Source organism: Hetaerina americana, unplaced genomic scaffold (genome assembly GCF_022747635.1).
Source record: "Hetaerina americana unplaced genomic scaffold, ioHetAmer1.1.p SCAF_7, whole genome shotgun sequence".
NCBI classification, from domain to species: domain Eukaryota; kingdom Metazoa; phylum Arthropoda; class Insecta; order Odonata; family Calopterygidae; genus Hetaerina; species Hetaerina americana.
In genome coordinates, this window is record NW_027287316.1 from 23,991,592 (window position 1) to 24,014,573 (window position 22,982).

A 22,982-nucleotide genomic window follows, 5' to 3' on the forward strand; every position below is an offset into this window, starting at 1 on the left:
GTGACATGAATGGTTTCTTTTTCTTATAGTATAAGCATTTTATTAATAGAAGGTTTTTATTTCAAATAGTTGCCTTAATACCTTCGTTCTTCGCGAGTAAGGAGGTTACTAGGAAAAATATTTGAATCAGTACCTGTTAAAAATTCCACCTTAATTTTATATTAGGTATGGATTAGATTGGTTTATGTGAAAACACGCACATTTGCCGCTGCTTCCCGCATTAGATACTAGAAGTTTTCTCTGGTTCAGTTCATGCCTCAAAAATTGCATCATCGCCTTATGCGGACAGTGACCATGTGTCGGAGGAGTTGGCTGCATGTTGTTTCGCCGTATATCTCTGACTCCCGGCAAAACGTATCGAGAAAAAGTGCAGTATGCCCGCTAGCAGTTATGTAATTCATTTTTTGTGGTAGACGCAGGGATATTTTTATTGTTTAGAAGCCGTACATCCTTATTTGGCTGGGTTGAGAATAGGAGGAAAAAAGTAGCTTTATTATTCAAAGTAGTCACATGGGCCTCAGTGTAATGTCAAATATAATTATATACTTATTAGCACAATTTGATGACTGAAAATGGGCTAAGTAGTGAGGAATTCGGAAGCCGGAAGGAAGGAAGGAAGAAGAAAACATTTTTAGAAAAAAGAGGTATTTACCAAAGAGAGCTTAATCACGAGGAATATTTGTGGGCAGGTAAAGGAAACTTACGTCAATTTAGAAGCACGGAGTTACACGTGGTTCGGGAACTTAAGCTTCAAGGAAAGATGATGAGCGTAAATTTGGGGCTTCCCGGATGAGAGTTTGCCAAAGGATGGAAGACGTGAGTTGGATGGATAGGAAGACAAACGAAGAGAGGAAGGTCGTTGGGGGAAATTCGAAGAACCTGGAGAAGTGGATTGACAGAATATCAATTAAATTGCGGCATATTGAAATTTGGAAGAAAGTCAATCTAATATTCATGTTCAACCTAATCCAATTTCTGTGGTCACGGTAATAGCTTATTTTCCAGATTAATAATTTCTTACTATTCAATATACCATCTGGTCTTGTAGCGTACTCGAGAATGTAATGAATAATCAGAGAAAAATGCGTCTATGACTAGGGCTTACCGTAATCTCTGTCCGAACTAAGCCTAGTTAAGTTGGTAATCTTATTCGTTAATGAATACAGAGAAGTCAAATTCAATGAAAACATCGGTTATAATCAGTCGTGCTAACTATGATCCGAGCCGAGCCGAGTGCACCGGCTAGATTAAGAGATAGTTATAAATGATGGCGACGCAATTGTGACGTCATACGAGTGCTTAGTTCCTAGTCACCATAGAAATAAGAGCCGAGTTCCGTGACCAATGTTTTCCTCGGTAAGAGAAGATTTAAGTAAGGGGAATGAAGCCCTGAATTGTGAGATTTCGATATTTGCTCTTTCATTGAATTATTCGCGACTCAACGAAAACCTTAGCTCAATCACCAAACAGATTTCATCATTAAACTCTTATCTGCAAATCCTTTTACAAACACTTGCAGATCACCCAGAACTAAATAATAAATGCAGGTGTTCCAAAAGAGGCGGCCACACGCCCGCTCTCCTGTCATTTGGTTTGATGTAGATGTGGTTTTTATTAACGAGGAAAATAATACTGAATTAAGAAGAATCTTATGAAAGTTAAAAAGTGTTGAAAATGGCCCATGGCCGGGAATGGACGCAGTAGTTAGGAACAGAGGAGATAAAGGACTTTTGATGCACGGATATGTTTAGAAATGAGAATTTAATGAATGGAGAATGGGAAAGTAGGTAAATCATTGGCTCAGTGAGAAGACAGGAAGAGAACTAGATGGGGCACATGCTAAGAAGGAATTCCATATCATGAAATATGTGATAGGATATTGAAATATGGGAGGCGCAAGGGAAGAGATGTCAAGGAAGGAAGAGATATTAGGCGTTAGATAATTCTTTGGCGGAAAAGTTCAGTGCACTGAGGAGTTGTACAAGCAACGATGGTGGACGAATGAGGAAGAACGGAAATTTAGTTACTGGGTTACAAGATCAATAATCACAATGCCACTTTTAAAAATCAGGGCTTAGGGCCGCCAAAGGTGCAACGAAGAAATGTTGTAGTGGAATTATGACTCTGAGTGGTAGAGAAATGATTGTCATGAGGTTGGCAACCCTGTGGAGGGGTCGTGGCGTGATGCGGAGGGTCTCGGTAGGAGGATGCGGTCTGCATGGAGGGAAGGCTTTTGAGGTAAGATACAAAGCGAGGGGGAGGGGGTTGGAAAGGGAGAGATAGGAGGGGTGAGAAAGGGAGAGTCGTCCTTGAGAGGGGAGGGCGTGGGAAGGGGAAGAAGAGGGGAAGGAGAGAAGGGGCGGAAGGGTCGGAAGAGAATGGTGGGGGCTTCGGAGCAGTCCGTCTCTCTCGCCCTCTCCGGCACAGCATTCACTGTGTTTCCAGTTTAAAAGGAGATTTGTGATGGTGGGGAAGATAAAAACGTCTCCAGGGGAAGTTGTAGGAAGGGGGCAAAGAAAGGAACCCTCCTCTCCTCTCGCCGCTGCTCCTTTTTCCACGGAACAAATCTTTTTTAACCCCCCCCTCCCCTTACCACTCAACTTCCATTTTCTTCACATTCTTCCTTTTCTTCCTACCCCCCCACTCCGGGAGGAGCGTGATGTTTCGAAAGAAACGGGTGAAAAGTTTTCCGCAACGGTTGTGAAAAGAAGGAACACATTTTTTTTCCTACCCCGTTCTCTTCTTTCGTGAGTCGAAATTAATTGGTGTCGTTAGGAACGGAATGGGATCGTAATTGAAATTTGTAAAAAGCAGCATAAAAATTATTTTCTTTTCTGCGAATGCGCATAATTTTGCGTGGACCACGCCTGTTTTTTTTCGTGGGAATTAAATAATGAAATGGATGACGTATTGCCCAGTTATCCCGGTGGGTGGTATAATCGTCTACTGGCGCGAAGGTCGTGGCATCATAAACGTATTGTATTCTGAGAATGGTGAAGCTACAGTATATTGTAATGAGGAACTAGGCACAGGTGAAGTGTTTGGGTTCCACTACTGCAACTAACCTTTAATGGGGTCGTCCATTGGAAGAATATGCGGGTCCTTTGAGAAGGAACTTGGCTTAATTAGACAAACGATGAGAAATTCTAATGATAGTTCGTTGGAATTAGAGAAGAGATATATTGTTTCGCATAGTTCAGGCCACATCTGGAATGTGAGGATAGTGGTATGTATCTATATCTGCGTTTAATTACATTACACTCTACGAGCCACCACGGATATATTACTTGAGGTGCTATCCTCATCACGTAAATCCATATGGATGCGATTTTTTCCAAATAGGGAACAAAGGAAAGATTCACAGTTAGACTTTCTTAGCATGTTGTTGAGAGACATAACCCATTATTTGTTAGATGATAGTATATGCATTTGCATGCGTGAGAATGAAAGGATTTTTGCATGAATGTATATGCCACTATGGGTCTACTATTACATGTATGTGTTGATTTTGCCTATGGTTGCGTTCCTTTTTACGGGTGGTGACCTAACATCCCCCGCCACACGCCCTGGCGGCGGCTTGCCGGGTATTATGTAGATGTAGATGAACCCAGTTCCTGTTCTCCTCGAGAATTAGTGTGAAAAAAGGAAAAAGTATCTAAATCTTCCCAGGCCGCTATATATTCATATTACGTATTTTATTCGGGTAATCTGATCTGCCAATCTTCATGTTTCAGTTACTGCCATCCTAAGTAGATCATGACTTACGTCATCATCACAAAACCCTTCTACTTTGTTTCTTTCAACAATTTACGAGGAAAATAGCCGATCTTGCCGTTGACTTTTTCCTAGTTTCTTAATAAACACTTTCTCGGGTGGATCCCAGGTACTTGCTGTATGTTATATGTAGATGTGACCTTAGTAACGCAAAAGGTATGTTTCTTTTACTTCATTGGTACATTTTTCACAGTCCGCCTAATTAAATTAAGTTCATCTACGTCCAATGAAAGGATTTTTGCGTAAATTTATACGCCACTGTAGGTAGAGTTTTGCATGAATGTGTTGATTTTGCATGTGGTTTTGTTCCTTTTTACGGATGGTGACCTGACACCCCCCGCCACACGCCCTCGTGGCGGCTTGCGGGGCATTATGTTGATGTACGTCTACATAGTACCCCGTTATTGAATACAACACTGGAATACAAGAATATTCAATAAGAGGATATATTCAAATCATGCGGAAACGGTGTTATTAAGCTGGGTCTATTTAAATTCCATGCAGAATATCGACAAAGAGTATTCACTACTAATACTAATTATCCCCTTTGCGCCTGCGGTCATATCTATTTTGATTGCTAATGGTACGAGGAAAAAACCACATTATCATGTATCCGTTCTACTATCTATCTCCCTGATTGTACGTACGTTATCTGATCTACCATGGTAAGTCGGTCGGTCATAGTGAGTTTCATTAAGGCTGGCCCTCACTTCTTTCTAATGGCCGCTCCTCATGATCGGTAGGATCACGGTGCGCATGCTACTGACCGTATTAATATAATTGGGTTCAGGGTGTGTTCAAAAGTGATGCTACTGGTACAAGGTGGGGAGGGATGTATTTCCATGGGTTGGCGTTCTCGCACACCACTATCTGGAGGACTGCGTATTTACGACGATCCCTCTTGGCGATGCTTTGTGCCGGATGACTCAGGATGTGACGGCGCCTGAGACGTCAACCTTTAACGCTATTAAATGCTCGCGTTTTCCGAAGAATCCAAGGTGAGGTAATTGCCGTGAAAGGCTGCAGTTTCCTTATCCCCCATTTCTCGATCTCGGAAACTTAGAGAGGATAGGGATTTATGAACACACCTAGTAACAAAGCTGCACGATCCATTCTCGCCATCATTCTGATTGGATCACGTTAAACATGGCATAATAATATGAATTTAATTGATTAAGTTTCATTTTTATCGTCTTAGTTCCTCGAAAAATATTCTGTTCAAGTTGTCCTTGGTTCGATATTTGCTCCAAAACTAATTTCGAACGAATAAAATGAGTCTTCCCTGCAATAGTGAATGAGTAAGGGTAGTTTTCAAACAGGGACGTTTTCATTAAACGGAAAATATATATTCTAACGCCGTTCTATCTAAGTTTGTGATTTTTCAACTACGCCTTCCCTAAAAATTAAGCATACTCTTCCAATTGTAAACCAAATATGTCCATATCGGTCATATTATTAACATTATTTTTGATTATACTGTTTTATTTCATTTTTGATCTCACGTAAAGTTTTCTTTTACGATCGAGTATCTTATTGGGAATTTCATTAACGCTAATGCCTTTTAAAGGTGTTTGGTGTGAACGCCATTTCAGAACTCGCTGGCCAAAGGTTAAAAAAGAGAACTCGTATTGGTAATTTAATTTTTAGTTGCCTCGACCACTGAGTTCATTTGCTAAAGAACTCGTTTCGGCAAATATCGAAGAAAGAGAGTGGAGCATCGTACGTGATACTCAGATATTCATTTAGTCGACTGTAGACAGGAAAAGGTCTCTCATTAAGCGAATTTTAAGTTTATCTTAAGTGAAAAAAACTAAAAAAACAGCGTCGACAGGCGTACGCTAGTGCGAAATGACAGCACCGTTCGAGTGCGAATTCATCTTACTTTCTCGTGTCGAAGAAAACCGTGTGAGAATGCAGATTTATTTCGGCAGGGACGGTACAGTTCCCTTACAAGGATCCAAGGACGAAAAAATTGCCTGGGAAAGGTCTCGTGGGAATAATCCATCAAGCGGGGAAAGATTTTTCTATTTTACGGCATTTTCCACGTGACCCTGATTAGCGGCCGATATTTCATTAGCTCGGACGTGGGGTCGGGATGAGCAAGAGAGAGAGAGAGAAAGGGTGTGGTGAATATGTCGGCACGTCCGCGACTGGATCCGCTCACGGATAAGAGAGACGGGGGCATGCGTCCGAGATTGTTCGGTGACGTCACACGCGTCGATTCGTGACGGTTTGCGGCACGCACGACCTCGATTTAAAAAAAATCAAGGGGTGACGTCACGCGCGAATTTTATTTTTCCAGTCTCTTATTCACTCCTTCCATCTTACATCCCCTTTGCTCCTTTTCTTCCTCTCGCCGGCCACACGCGGATTCGCATTCCGTAGCTGACAAAAGAAACTTCTCTCCCCACGTTGGCACCGGAATAAGTCGGTCCTGAGGGTAGGAAGACGAGTGGCATTTATTTTGCAGCGGCGGAGCGAATCGGGGAAAATCCCTCAGAAAAGGGGTGCCACGCATATTAGGTGGGGGGGAGAGACCACCTCCTTGCTTTCGTGTTGACTGGACGTCGTGGGAAATGGAAGGATATAACCTATCGATCCTAGAATTCGATGATCTCAGACGAATCATCGCTCAGAGATCGAGTCAAAGTCGGTTCGTGAAAATTTTATGGAGCGATAATCCGAGTTTCATTTTTTCTGATTTTTGCAATGACTCTCTTTCGCTGTTGTATTGAGTGAGTCACTTTGCTTTTGTGAATTCCACTCAAAAGAGTTATTATCACGATCCATGTGCAGACACTTTTTTATCACAAGTTAATCTTCAGGCGACTAAGCCTGTCCTTCCGCCCTATCGAAAATGATGATTTGATAATTTCTAATTTTTCTGTGCTATTTTCCATTCGTGTGTGTGACAACAGGGCGTAACTCTTGGTGTTTATGATCGCTTCTTTTTTAAACAAATGCCGTTTTAAGAAACTGTCCATTAGTTTTATGAATTTTCAGTAATTAAAAAAAAATGATGTGGAGAATTACTGCTGGCAGTAGAAGAAGATGCCAGATACTTGGGAGATGTAATGAGGCGTTTAAAAGGCTATGTTATTTTACATTAGTTGGGTAGTAGTAGTTTTTAGGGGAGGCGACCGACAGCTAAGGTCATTTACGCCATAGGGGATGGACAGGAAAGGATGAAAGGTGGAGAGAAACCCGGCGTCAGCATTAGCCTACTCTGTACGAAAGGCGCCAAGGGGTCCGCAGTTTAACGTCCCATCCGACGGACGGCGTACTCACTCAAAGTGCCCTCCACAAAGCACCTCATGTAGGGATCGAGATACCTCTGAAAAATATTCAGCACCGCCGAGATTTGAACCCGCGCCCACAGGGTGGGAAGCCAGTACGTTAGCCCCCGCACCATCTCGATCCCTGTTAGTTGGGTCCCACCTGGAGGGCGTGGGGTGTATGCCATCCTCATGAGGTAGGCTTAGTTTTGGAACTAGATCGAGTGCAACCTAGAGCAACTAAGTTTGTTTAAAGTTGTGATGAACAAACTAGCATGTCACGACACTATTGAAAGAATTAGGATGGGAGCCGTTAGTTGACCGTAGGTTGAAATACAGATTTAATTTACTGCGTACATTTTGGGCTGGTCACTCATCCGAGAATATGTCGAGACGTACGTATTTCAGGCCCCGGCTTACTATGGTAGATCAGATCACGTGCATAAAATCAGGGAGCTAGGTAGTAGAAAATGCTAACATCCGGAAATGTTACGCCGCAACGAAACATGGGTCGTATTAAAACTATGGAATGTGGAAAAGCCAAGTGCCTTCTTTCATCATGAAGGGTTTCCGCCGTATTACGCCTGAAACTGTGTTATTTAAACCAATGGGAATCGGAGATACGCATTTTTTATTTTAGATTTATATTATATGCCATGTAGATATTTCATGTCATCATCTTCACCGTAATTAACCTAAGATTTTAATAGGTGGGGGTAGAACTCATCTCTAATTAAGCCTCGAGGCGTTTGAATTTCAGACGTTCATGGTTGAGGGGCTACTTCCTTATAATGTGCATCCCACCAGTTAGTTTCCCACGAAGTTCCAGGAATCAGAAAATCGCACGCGCGCTTGGGTTTGAAACGGGGTTGCCCCAAGTCATCACCCAGTTCCCTACGGTCAGTGGCCGAACTCTCCATTACCGTGCTTGCGGTGATAATGTAATTACCTGTTCTTAAATTACATTCTTCCACGCACAGAAGTGTGAATATTGCATTAATACACTCTCCCGCAAGCCGTCGCAAGGACCTGTGGACGGAGGTGTTTGGTCACCAGCCATTTTATTCTGCTCCCCTATTTCTATATGCATTTGCACCTCGCAACAATGAAAGGGCGCGTGGAAGGGGGTGCGGCCGGGCGCCATTCCTGCATCATCCGTAATTCACATTACGAATATAATATTGTTAGTAACTACGTAGTTCACTGACTACACTAATAAGTCAAATTAGAAACTCATTGAAAAGGGCGGACTCACACGCAACGCAGTCACTAGTTATCAGGTAGCATTTCACTCATACAGGACGGACATTTCGCATGTACAAGATTGGACATTGGATCAATCTACATCTACATCTACTTAATACCCCGCAAGCCGCCGCAAGGGCGAGTGGCGGGGGGTGTTAGGACACCACCCGTAATTTAGAAAAGAAAAAAAAACCGCATGCTAAAACCACAATTTCATACATCCACAAAAAAACATGGTATACATTCATGCAAGAACTCTTACACCCCATTACGTTCAATAAATATAATTTTCCCAGAGAATGCGCATTACTTTCATAGTGGACCCTGTATGTTCCTAGCTATTTTTGCCGGTTACTACCCGTTCCTGTCTTCTTCCTTTTGATTTGTTTTCTCGAATAGTGCGCGAGAAAAACGAATGCTTGAATATATTCAATCGGCTGTCCTATCTCTTTTATTTTGTGATGATTGTCTGACCTGGCGATGTAATTGGAGAACTGAATTATATCTTCTACGTCGGATGCAAACCACGCGATTGGTATCTTTGTAACAGATTTAATCAAACTCTGAGCCTTCGCATATCGAAAAGGTTCCCATCCCAGATGTTGTAGTAACCAGTAGTTGTAGTATGTGACCTTATGTATTCTTTCTCACGAATTTTTCACGAATCTGACGGCCTCGTCAGTTATCTGTACCTTGTTTGATTCTGTAAACTGTGTTTTTTGAGATGCATCTCCTAGGCATGCCAAATAGTCTGTGTGGGGTCTTACCAACTAAAAATACCAAGTCTCCTTCACTTTTTCATCGCTGTTTCCCAAATATTCGTGTGATGAATGCCTTCTTTAGGGCTCCTCCGCATGAGTGCGTATGTGTAAGTTTGGTGCGATGGTGACGTCCAAGTATTTTTCTTAGTGTGCGACGCTCATCCGAACACCTCCGGGTGTGTTAGTTCAATATTTTGTTTAACCATCAAATAACCAACTAAGCAATGAAGATTTTGATTTTGACTCGAGCCTCTGCGGTAGGCAAAAGAACACTTGAAATCACTTTCATTTGCACGAGTTTCGTAACATTATTAAATGTCGGAAAATTCACATATATGAGTAAAGAGCGACCTTCGAAGACATTTAAACGAAATGCCTTGTAGTAAGGACTCTTTGAAACCTCAGTTTTGTTTTTAAGAACCTCGGTTTCTCGAGGCCTCACTACTGTGTCACAACCGGTGACCAAATGAAAAAGTAAGATATCGTCCATTGTCAAATTTGCCGAATCATTACCTGTATGATGAGATATCGTCAACATCCTGAACATCACTTACGTACAGGCCAATGACCGCTTTATCTCTTTGGAGACCAGCAACCTTCGACCCTTAGAATCGCTTCATTGAGCTCGATGAGCTCCCAAAGCGGCGGATTCTCCTCTCCGACCCACTCCCGATGCCCTTCCCGATGCCGATCGTGGGGTCGAATCTGCGACCACTTCCGGAACGCCTGCCTCTCTCCTGCGCTACTCTTTCGGCCATGTGCTGCCGGTCAATCCTCTGACCGACTCGGAGTCTCCCGTTGCCGCCGAACCCGTCTCGACGTCCCGCCAACGCCTCCCCGAGACGTGGGTCGAGTTATCCCGATCTTCCCGGGTGCTTGATCTATTTGCCGATTAGAAGTATACAATGGACCAAAAATATTTTAGTTGTGTCCACGCTCTCACGTTGCGATTGCCAACCTCGCGTCGGCCGAAAGAGCGATGCAAATCTGATTAATATTAGATATTTTGGTATGAAAATGCTCAGAATTTAACTGGTCCTTCCATTTCTTGCTTTTCCCGTTGGTGTAATATATTCCGGTTTTCCACCACGCTCTGCTACGTGCTATGAAAGACACATTTCCACTGATTGCTTTCTCTCCTCAACTGTTATGATGCTGAAAAGTCGTAAATGGGTGCAATTTCACGAGCAGTTGCGCGCGCCATGAGTGCTTTGATTCATGTGCAGCGGAAGGAGGCATGAGGATGAAAAAAAGTAATCTTCGAGCCCGTTAATTGTGGTGGAATCACTTATCATTCACTGCTATTAGTTCCCAGTATTATCTTCACACAGCGTTCTGACCTGAAGAAATTGTGTCACGAATATTTCAACCCAAAGTGACAAGTTGATCGTTCCTTCAGCAGCTCTTTCAGTTTATGTGACTGCATCTTCGGTGACGCTTTCGCACTTAATTAAATTAGTTTTTGCTCCTCGGATAGTGAGACTTGTTGCGGATTTGTCGATTAATGCATATTTTTAGAATTCATCTGCATGTTGCATCTATATCCCTCAAGCCACAGCTTATGTGTGTGAATTGTGGTGATTCTACGAGTATACCATGCTAGCGAGACCTATTGCACATACCTATAGGTGAAATGTTGGGAAGTAATTGAGGAGTCATTATATTCAATGACGGAAGTGACAAACAAACGGATTTGCATGCTTTAGGTATCAAACGCAAGATTCAATTAATACGCAAGTTCTGCGACAGAAGTTGAAATTAGCTATTATGATGCGATTAGAATTATATACAAGACTAATTATAAACCCAGTTACCCCTAACGAATTATCTCCTGAAACATGAATATATACTCTTTTAAGTCATGATTGTTCTATGAAAAGATTGATCGTAATTTGTTCTCTCTAATTATATATTCGTGATATATACTGCTGTTGTGTGTCAGAGTTGGTCATGCTATTTTTACATCTCTGCAAATGAAACTGGTTTCTAATTTACGTAAGAGATTCAAATGATTTAAAACATCGTGTCACAGATTAAGATTCACCTTAATGCCCTCTGTTGAATCATTCCCGTGCTGGGTGAGTTCCATTCCATGCCATAGAAATGAATTGTATCAAGAGAGCACTGCATTGATCGCAATGTCTTGTGTCGATTTTCACTCGTTCAAAGCTACTCCCTTGGATGACTGTGGCTTCGGGAGGCATTTCATTCCGCGCGTCGAATCAATAAAAATAACCGTTATTTCGAAAGGGTAGAACATTTAGCGCAAATTAAATATACCCACGTACTTTATGAAACTTTAAATGAGTACTCGTAAAAGTTCTCTTCATATATCTGCCATAAGAAAAAGCCGAGAATCATAATCTCTCCTGGGTTTTGTTCATTTCAGCCGTTATGGGGAAAAAACCATGCGCTGTAATTGAAGACATATCGGTAATGAGCGTAAATCTTTTTTTCAAACCTAGCACAAGCTATGTTTAAATCACCGTCAAATAATAACAAGTCAAGTCGGCGGACTGTTAATACGGCGATGTCAGTGGTTTTATTTAAACCACATGAGGATGTAAAAATACCATTCATTGATTAAAGCCCTTTAAACGCCAGGAGAAAAGAGGTACGAGCCAATACACGTAAAGCTGGGAAATTACGGCTCAGGCCTCGATTGGATGAAAAAAAAACCTTTTAATGCCACATTTGTTTTTTATCTCTCAGTTTACATGTTGTGCTAACTTCCACATCGGCAACAAATAAAAACAGAAAAATTATCATGAAATACTGGCAAAAGATAAATAACGCAATATTTATTTAACATAGATATAAATAATTATACTACTGTCAAATATTTAATACATATTTCATGATAATAGTGGTCGTTGCATTTCTGGATCTATCGCGTTTGAGAATTAAGTACGCAGTGAGCGTAGTATTATTGTAATACTAATAAAATTTTAAAATAGAAATCTAGGATCAGTCTAAATTGTGTACGCCATGATTTTGTGCCAAAGAAAGCTTCCCGAGCAAAGAAAGATAGGTAGAAAATACTCTGCGATACTCCGCTACACATTTGCCCTTGTGAATAAGTGAGGAAGGTCTTGTTCCAGCGAGCGAAGCATATTGCTCACTGAAGGCGATGGCGCGTGGCGACCCTAATAGCAGTCTGCTAATGCTCCTGTCCCTCTCTCTCTCTCTAGTGTGCGTGGTTCCGTCCCTTCACTCCGTCCCAAGGCCCGCAGACTACACGGATCTTGCCCCTGTCCCCTGAGGACTGCATTCTCACTGGTGCCTTAAGCTGTCACGCCGCCTCTTCTATGGCGAGACGTTTCTCTAAGTGTGCTGGGGAGATGTCTTCTTATCTCGCCCAAACTACGGCTAAAGAGACACTCACTTCGAGCGTTAAACGTCCGATTCAACCGTCCACCTTCCTCCCAGTAATGCCTTTTCGAATTACTCACAGGTTTTTTCGTCCTTAGAGGCTTATAGCCCCGGCATTTTAAGGCTAAGCCGTCTACGCATTCCGGTTTTCAGGTTTTGAGACGCCCGATTTCATTTCACACGGCGAATTACGTTTCATTCAGTGCTAAAGCGTAATTTTCCACAAGGGATGACGTGTACATTTTTGAGACTTGACTTGTACATCCTTGGAGCTTTGAAAACTTGGTTATACTATTGAATCATAATATAATGTCGATATAATTATGAATATGAAGAAAATCAATTAATATTTAGCAGAAATAAAGGTGATAATGAATTAATACGATTACTACACCCTACATTTGATGGTGTTGCGTCTGTCTCATTCTAATATCCTTAAGGGAATATCGAAGTACAAATTCCATTGCACCAAATATTGTTATTATCTGTAGTGTTGGATTTGGACCCAGACACATCATCGCTTCATTTCTTAGCGTCGCCTAACACGACACAAGCTGACATATAGCACTACAATAAACCCCTATTTGATTCCGTATACTTCTTTCCTTCCTTAATTCAACATGCTTATGCTTTTCCTAACCCTTCCTCATTTGCCCAACATTCTCCCCTCTATCGTAGTCTTTAACATCCCACCAACACTTCCTGTTTTGTTTTCCTTTCACTCCCCTGCACCTTTTCCATCCTTCTTCACTACCACATTTCAAATCTCGCCATTTCACATCTACGCCAATTATCTTGCTTCAGCGACCATATTTCTTCGCATTATAAAGCCGCGCGCCATATTAATAGTACGGTTTAAAAAAGCTATTGTTATTTTTGCGAAACTTCTAATGTTTCGTGCCATTTCCCTTGTTGGATTTTATTTCATTTAATTATTGAAAGATATTGTTTCCATTCTCGTGTACAATGAAAAACTACAACTTTGTAATTCCATGGCATTTTCTTGAGTTTCGACGTTCAGCGTCATCATCGTCGGACGTCGAGACTGAATGAAATTCCGTGTAATTACAAGGCTATAGTTTTTCGTCATTAAATGAATCGATTCCATAAAGTCACATCTCCAACAACCAATATTCATGTATGTAACTTACGTACTCTTTCGATGGAAAAAAGTTTTATTACCGCGTAAATAATTATGTACTGCGGGGAACCGGTTATTCAATTTTTCTTCCAGAGAAAAGATCAGTTCAGATAAAATAGTGAGCATGATTTGGTATGGCAAATGAATAAATAGTCGTTAATACGCTTAAGGACCATTTCAGTGCCAGGGGACCCCCCCATATCTCTCGGGACGTTTCGCTGTAGGTTGCACTGCCATTCGGAATTTTTCTTGACGAGTACCGGCCGTTGGAACCGCGAAAGCTGTTATAATATTGGCCTGTGGGCCCTAGGGGAGGACATCTTTGGTAAAAGTTGCCGACCCGGGCTTTCGGTGCGACGCTCGCATTTGTTGAGGCCGTACATTCGAATCCGCTCCCTTTAAAGAGTAAGAGACGGAAACGGGTTCTCCTCGGAATAAGGCCGAGCGGAAAATCATTGCCGGAAATCATAGCGGCACCTAATGATCGCCGCAGCGTGAAATTACCGCTCGCAAAAAAAGCCGGGGGGTATTAAGGAGGAGGAGGAGGGGGAGCGCAGTATTATTGACGAAGGTCGCATTTCATACGTTTGTCTCATTGATGCGAAATTCCCCGCTCATTCGAGGGCTTCCTCGGTTTCGCAATGCATATTCATGGGAAGCGGCTCAATCTTGTATGGCTGATGCGGAAAGGGAATGGTGGTGGTGGTGGAGGGGTGTGTGTGTGTGTGTGGAAGGTGGTATTATCCTTGAAAAGCGATCATTCCCTTGGATTTATGTATTTAATGGTCCCACCGCCGGCCGCATATCAACTGACACATCAAAAGCCCAATCCGTGCGGCAATAAGAGAATTTGCGATTGGCATTTACGCCAACTGCGAATTATCGCAAACGGGGAAATAATCTAACAACCTCCTCGCAACTACGATTTCCGAAGATCAGCATGGAAGAATTTGATATTTCCTTGAAGAGTCGTGCTCTTTTAACTCGAGAGATTGGAAGTACAGGTATTAAGGACTTTATCTTCCGTGAAATGGTAATAGGTGTTTAGACAGGCAATAGGAATGGAGCAAGAAAAAATGTACTGATTAGCTAGGCTTCCAGAAAGTTTTCTTTAGTGAACTTTCGTAGCACTTTCGATTCACTAATGTCGACATTTTGCTGGTAATTATTAGTACAAGGATAGTCTGAAAAGTTTCCGACGTAATAAATGAATAAACTTTTTTTCTTCTAATTTATTTTTATTCTTTAACATAGTTCAAGTAGCTTCTAATTGTAGGAGGTAAATTCGATGCAGGTATAACTGGATTAATTCTTCTGGGAAGTGAGTCATAATGAAAATATGGAGACGGCTTCTAGACTGCAGTAACAATCTTGAAGGGAGAAAAGAAAGGACTTTCCAAAACTTACAGGAATTAATGCAAATAACAGTTTATGTATGTGACTAGTATGGGGTGTAGAACGTTCACACTTTTCGCCGATGGAAACTAGAAAATTGTGTAATTTGAATTACTTGAAACAAAACGAAGTGTTGATCAGCTAAGTAAAACCCCATTTTACAGCAGTGAGTACATCAGTTATTTCGCTGCATAATTACATAATTAACAACGTATTGACACTAGAAAATTTCAAAACCAACCTTATCAAATCAAAACCAACATCTTCGTACCAACCGCGACAATGTTTCGATTTGTAACTGCGGCGGTATTTCGTATGAGGAAGTTCATTCAGATGCGTTATACGGGACGTAAGAATTAAAAGAGAAATACGGTAATGGCCGAACGGTATTAAACAGGAAAGGTACCCAATGTAAGATTTTATAGGCTTTACCATTTGAATATGTGGTGCTTGGTCACGGAGTGTATTAAAGGCTCTCCGAACGACTATAGTATAAATTCAATCTCTGCCGTAAATGTATTGACACTGGTTTTTTTTTGCCTCGTTATTAATTCAATTATTGCTGTGCTACGCATTGATCTGAGTTTTTACTCACCTTAATCTGCATCATGCCTCCCATCGCAGTTTACCGCTATACGGCATAATTAAAAGAACTTTGTCGTATCAATTTTCACTGTACAAATGAATCACTAAGAATGTTATGACACTATTACTGGTGGTGATAAAACTGAAAGTTGAATTGATTGTTGAGGGTAGGGCTCACTCCTTACTATTAAGTGTGACATTCACGCTTTCAGAGGAGAAGCGGGTGGGTGTTTAAATCTCCCTTTGCTGCCCTTATATTCGAAAATACTCTGCTTCACTAGGGCTGTTACCTTACTGAAAGATCTCGAAGTCAGGGATGGCTATTTGGGTATGGAATGCCAAGAAATTTCAGGGACTACAGGAACATTCATTGGAATATGTATTCAAAGTTCTTTGTCTGTTTTTTATTCTTATACAGTACAGTATTTTTGTTAAATCGTCAGTATTGCATTCTGAAGATTTTACGATTTTTATGATTCTTTCATAATTATAAATACAAGGCTGCATCTTCTGGGGAGGCTAATGCAATGGTTACCGGTCGTCTTGCGCACAGCAGTACTGAGAACAATTTTTAAACTGCAATCTCGCTCACAGTTTTGGCCGTAAAACACAGGACCGAACTTCTTGATCTGCGCCGTTATCACCACAGTGTCAAACTACTCCTTCTGAATGTTGGTACAGGGGTGCTGAGTCGGTAATTTTTCAGAAAAGAGGAAAGGAAATTTATTATAAAACCTGAATTACTTAGAAATGTATTTGCTATCCATATGTTTTCAATAGAATTGGTCTTATTAATCCATTAATTTGTTCGCAATATACATATATAAACAGACACACACATATATATGTATGTATCTGTACGTGTGAGTATATATATATATATATATATATATATATATATATATATATATACACACACATATATATTATATATATACAGGGTTCGTCCGGAAAATAAGTGTACTGAGCTCAGGAAAAAAAATTTATTACACTTTTACATATCTTAAGCTAATATTCCTCAAAATAGGACCCTTGTGAGTCGATACACTTGTTCCAGCGGCGTTCCCATTCCTGGAACGCTCTCGCGAAGGCATCATCGGGAACCTCTCGAAGACACGTCGTCACGGCCTCTTTGACGGCGTCCAAAGTCCCGTATCGCGTTCCTTTCAAACTCCTCTTAATCTTCGGGAACAGAAAGAAGTCCGGTGGTGCCAAGTCCGGGCTGTAGGGCGGGTGCGGCAGCGTTGCCACGCCGTGCTTGGCCAAGAAGTCCGACACGACAAGCGCGGTGTGAGACGGCGCATTGTCGTGATGCAGCCGCCAGATGTTTTTGATCGCTGGCCGGACGCGGGCGACTCGTTTTCGAAGATTACACTGCTTTGCTATCATCCGAACACTAAGACGACGATCAGAGTTCAGTACATCGCGAACTTTTCGCACATTTTCGTCGGTGAGTGTCGTTGGGCGTCCAGGCCGTGGTTCGTCGTCGACCTCTTCTCTGCCCTCCACGAACATCTTGTGCCACCGAAAGATCATGTTTCTGGACATGGCTGACTCCCCGTAAGCCTGGTTAATCATACCGACAGTTTCGGTAGACGATTTCCCAAGCTTTACCGCAAATTTGATGGAATAACGCTGCTCCAAAAACTTCGGCATCGCGTTCCGTGACGTGGGTCGAGCGTGGAGGTTCGCGTTAACAGAGCTCCTCACTACACCACAGCTCAGAGCCGACTGCCTTTTTCAGCGTCGCTTGCCAACATACCCCCCTCCAATCGCAGCCCGTCAGAGCGGTGCTGGGCGCGCCTGGAGCGGTGGGAAAAAATCAGTACACTTATTTTCCGGACGAACCCTGTATATACAGCCACATTGTTGATGACATTTAGAAGCAGTGCATTCATGTACAAATAATTTTTACGAAAAGTTATAGAAAAAAATAATTTTTGGGCGCGAATACCTAGAATTGTTGTGGAGTAAAGCAATGAGAAAATGTGAGAAACCTGTTGATCGCAAAATCATACAGCTTAGGATTTATCTGGTTGTGGTTAGAACCCTGGACCCTCCATTGTGCAGCCAAACGCTTTCCCCTTAAGAATACGCACTACTTGTATAATGCCGCCCTATTTTCATGATAGGTACTCTCATTTCTAAAAGTCTGAAGGCAGTCATCGTCACGGTGAGATTTGGGTAAGGGTGAAAAAGTTCATTTTGTTCATATTCAATGCCCGTCAGGCAATGCGGTCTCTGATGCAACCACGCCAAGTGCCTTACAGGCATTGAATAGCAACATGAGTAAGTTTTTCAACTTCGCCCAATTCTCGCCATGACAATGTCTCCCTGCATACTTTTGGAAATCATAGTAATTGTTTATAATTATGCATAGGAGTACTCTTCAGACTGAATGGATTTATTCTTTAGAATGATCGGCAACCTTGCTCCTCCCTCCCGGTCGAAAACTCTTTGGGCATCGTGAAATGTTTTGCCTCCAGCTCAGTAAATCTGACTTCGTTTCTGTGAAATCATACGAGTTTCACCTTTATCGCATAATCGTGAGCTATTTGGTTTGCGTGTAAGGCACAGAAAACTGATTGCCCGTTGAAAAATATGCACTGCCTTCATTCAAAGGAGTTTTTTTCTCAACCATTCATCTTTGTAACTCACTCGAATAAGTTTCTTGAATGTTACAGATATCCCCGAGCGGGATTCCGGGGTAAATACCACCTTGAAGTTATATCCATGTTTCGAAGGTTCTATCGTCTTCATTATTGCCGCTGTTCTCTGTAAATTGCGCAGAACTGATTATTTTTTACGATTGGAAAATGCAATAAAGTAAATTTATGTCGCCGGAAGCACAGTAGTATCATCTCATTCTATGCACTCGGGAGAAAAATTTAAAATTGAACTTGCTCGAAATGAAAAATGCCGGGTATTTTGGGTCCGCGGTAATAAACAACTCCATGTGCAATGAAGAAAGAATTAAATCTATAGTCTTGCAACGGTGCCAACTTCCACGGAATATGTATAGAAATTGCTCTATTTTGTAACTTCCTGCTAAGGACTCGTCAACGGAAACACATGCCGCATATTTTTCATTCATTTTATAATGCAGATTGTAATAGGTGGCTTCATGTCCAAAGAAGTATGGCATATCTATAATAGTTAGCGGGATTTTTACTTATTTATGGGGGGGGGGGGGAAGACTTGAGCGATTTCCGTATTCATTTTCAGTTTTATTGCATTAAAACGAGTTATAATTTTAAAGCTGAAATTGCAAATTGTTACACTTCATGCTTTTACACTTCTTTTTGGCGATCCGTCTCTCGATCTATGCTGTAGATGAAGCCACAGAACCTTATGTATAATTATGGTCTTGTAATGAAGCCGTTCGCAATTATTTTTGAAATTGTTTCAAGTAGTGCTGTATGAGCATTCCTGACAGTTCATATTCCCCTCCTTTGCTCGTGAGGTCAAAATATACAGAGTGGGTGTAGATAATTTAACGAATAGTAATTTGGAAATATGTATAGAAGTAAAAATGCTCGTGATGAGTTGTGTTTATACTCTAATAAAATATTAAAAAAATATGTGGGAGATATTTACTTTGCACAAACTCATTCAATAGCGTTTGGGAAAAATAAAATGAGATGCAGGTCATCTATGAACATTGTTCTATTAAATATAATACGTCAGTATTGAAGTAATGTATTTGCTGTCTCTCGACTTTTAAATTAATAGACTAGAAAATGATAATAAGAGAATCGCATTCACGTTTATTGGTTGGCTATAGGCTTTCTCTTGAATCGCCTATCCTAAATGGGTAGTCTGTGAATCTGTAAACATTGACTGAATTTCATTTATCGGTCATGAGTGGTGGTAATTCTCCTGGGCGCGCGCGTCTTGGAGAAAATTAATCACAGAAGAGGAAGGCGTCGGTTGACGACGAATGGCAAAGAGTAACATCGACAATTCTTTATCCTCAAAATCCCAGATAGTTCACTAATTTGACCTTTCTATTGCCCTAAACAATTTCTAATTTTTATCGTTCCCGAAAAAAAGTTCGACTTCAGAAGCGGGGATAGAATTTATCGCACACATGTTTTTACCCATTTGTTTTCTATGGATAATAAGGAGTTTAAAATAATCTAACACTGAGGATAAAACCTTTGTCATTTTTTTATATATTCATGACCAAATGCCGTGTGAGTGCTGCCTTAATTTCACCATGAATTTTCTTTTCACTCATCATTATTTTCTGAATCAGATTTTATTTTTGTCCCTAAGTTTTCACGTGTGTATTTTATTTTTGATTTTCTTTATTTATTTTCATTATTAGGGCATAATTGTGGTCGCCTGTTAATGCGAAATAAATATTATTAGTGCTACCATGGGACCTAAACGAATCAAACGAATGAAATCCTCGTGGCCTCCAGCTGCTCACGGCTCGAGTACATTTGCGCGTTTAAATCTCCGCTCTGGCGTCTAGCAAAATAAAATTCCCTCATTTTTTTTACGTCGTATCCGTTTTTTAGGGAGCCTTCATCCATTTGGACGCCGTTTCCCCGTGACAAGTCTCGTCACCGCTTCCGCGTATCGCCTCTGCCGCCGCGTGGCACTCCTCCCACCCCATCCCTCTCTCACTCCCTCCCCAACTCCCACACGACCCAAAATAAAGACTCCGTCCATCCCCGCCCACTCTGGGAGCCGGGAGGATGCGAAGGAAGAGTTCCCCTCATCGGCGCTCTCCGTTGGCCCCCCAACTGTGCATATATCTCACTCACACGCTGGCCCGCCTGCCTGCCTCCCTCTCTCTCCATCACCTACTCCTTCTTTCTTCGTTCCAGCTCCTTCCAGTCCTTCATTCCCCTTCCTCCTCCCCACACCACATCCACTCCCCCTTCCTTTCCCTGCTCCTCTCCGCTCCCGCTCCATTATTCGCCAAAGCGATTCATACAGAGTTTATACGCGGACTGATAATCCTTGATGAGTTCCATTTACAATTAGATGTTCATTACTTCTGACATAATTTTAAATGCTGGGTCAGGAAATGAGTTCAATAACATAAGAAAAATACTCCTATAATCATCTTTGTATGCATAAAACTACTATTTTAACAGAGGTTGATACCCGACTCGTACTATTTAAATGAGGGTTACCAGATATTTTGCTAACTGATCGAATAAAATGTATGCGCATATTCAAAAATAAAAGTATTGGGTACTTGGATTTGACTGATAATTATTTACATAATGGATAAAATAAGTACATACTTTGACTGATTTCTAGAATTCTAGAGTGCATAAAAAATAATAGTTATATTTTCGTAATGCCAGGATAACAAGTACGAAAAAAGCTACAATTAAATCGTTACCGGTAACTCAGTTACATCCCGTCAGCGACCGGCAGCGGGAGGAGGCGGGAGAGCTAGGCGTGGGGGCGGAGGTCGGCGCGTAGGCAGCCGCCGCCCCCTCCAGGCCCCCGTCCAACCCCCACCTCCTCACGCTCGTGCCCCCAAAGGCAGGTCCCTCCTCCCACCGCCGAGATCCTCTTCCCAGGCCAACGTCCTCCCCGTGTTCCTCCTGCCGTGTTTCTTTTTTTTATTATTATTTGTAATTGTCCCAGCTCCCACACGGGCCCGGAATAAAATGCGCGTTCGTCGGAGGTGACGGTAAGGGCATTCATTAAAGTCTCCGGCTCCGGAAAACTGGATTCCGTCGCGCTGTCCATATTCGATCGCAAGGCGAAAAGTCGAAAAACTACTTCGATTCGCGGGATAAATCTTCTTTCGTCGTCAAAACTGCACGACGTCAATGTTTAGTACGGCAGTGATGGTTGGTTGACATCAGATTGCCTGCCCTGCCTGCTATATTCGTTATATTCAAAGGGCTAGATTTGTTAAAAGAAACCCTTGAACAAAGTGTTTCGTGCCAATGCATTGCTATCAATTTTGGGACGGGAATCGATGGTGAGCAAGATTTTTCTGAAAATATCGATGAAAATTTGAGACTAAAATTATTGATTATTCATAGTTGTTCATCAAATTAGAAATATGTTATCCTAAGAAAATGGCTCTAGGGACGCCATTTTTCCGTGAATATTATCTGACCTCGACCTCTAATGTTCCCCAATTCTAATCCAAAGCCTTAAAACCATTCTACGGACGAAAATCGATCAGAAGTCAGTTTATGCTAAATAACTTTTGATTTCACTGTGGCCAGCAATCAGATCCACGCTTACTCTATATTATTAGTCAATTCGTTGATTTTAAGTAACGTACCACTTGCGTGCACAATTGGAACCTGGATTTGACAGAATTTTATTGATTATTATTTACTGAAATAAATTCAAAGAGGGAAAAAAATGTAGTAGTAGTTTTTAGGGGCGGCGACCGACAGCTAAGGTCATTTGCGCCATAGGGGATGGACAGGAAAGGATAAAGGGTGGAGAGAAACCCGGCGTCGGCATTAGCCTACTCTTTACGAAAGGCGCCAAGTGGTCCGCAGCTTAACGTCCCATCCGACGGACGCCGTACTCACTCAAAGTGCCCTCCACAAAGCACCTCAAGTAGGGATCGAGATACCTCTGAAAAATATTCAACACCGCCGGGATTTGAACCCGCGCCCTCAGGGTGGGAAGCCAGTACGTTAGCCCCCGCACCATCTCGATCCCCGGGGAAAAAAAAATGTTTTAATCAGTCGGTGATGAGAGCAGTAATTCTCTGTTTATACAATATTGCCTTTAAATTAGTGGCGTGGCGTGGGTAGAGTGCTGGGATGTTGACTGGAGTAAGATCCGGGAAGATTTCTGGGCACCCTTAGCTTCAACCAAGATGTGTGATTTTTCGGGTACTAGATCTTATTTCGGAAATGATAACAGGCGATTCAAGGAATAAAAGGAACCGCTCACCCTACACAGAGACACACAGACACGCTGTTGGATTTAGTATTAGATGAGCTCTACCCTCGTCTATCAAGCTAACCTTCGGCATGATCACTGTGGTTATTAATTTTAAACATATTTCCCGCCTGAATACCCTCCCCTTAATGAAAATCCTGCTTTAAGGTCGCCAAAGAGTCATTCTTTAATGTTTTTCTGAGATATCTGGTTGTGCTCGGGAATATGGGACATTAACAATTTGTGTGATCTCGTTGTTGCGGGGTTTTGAGCGGAAAACAGTTCAGAATTAAAATGTTTTGTCCGTTGTGGCTGTGTGAACTGTCCTTATAGCGATCGATCACCCTACCCCCTTCAATTTAATTTACGCTTCCTGATTGATCCCCTATAAACACATATGATGAGGCAACCTACATGTTTTCAGTTGCAATTTGCTATTAAAATTTGGTCCCTCTGTAATTGGAGAACAGCTGGCATTTTTAGTAGCAAAAATATCTTCAAAATCCATTGGAAAAACATATAATTTACTCCCTCAACAAATGTCGC

General features: G+C 41.8%; 1 protein-coding gene across 1 annotated transcript in view; it reads left to right on the plus strand.

Annotated features, from left to right (window-relative positions):
- The window catches only part of LOC139696425 (semaphorin 5c-like), a 343,494-nt gene that overhangs the window by 195,264 nt on the left and 125,248 nt on the right, over window positions 1-22,982 (plus strand). The gene's annotated exons all lie outside the window — the stretch shown is intronic.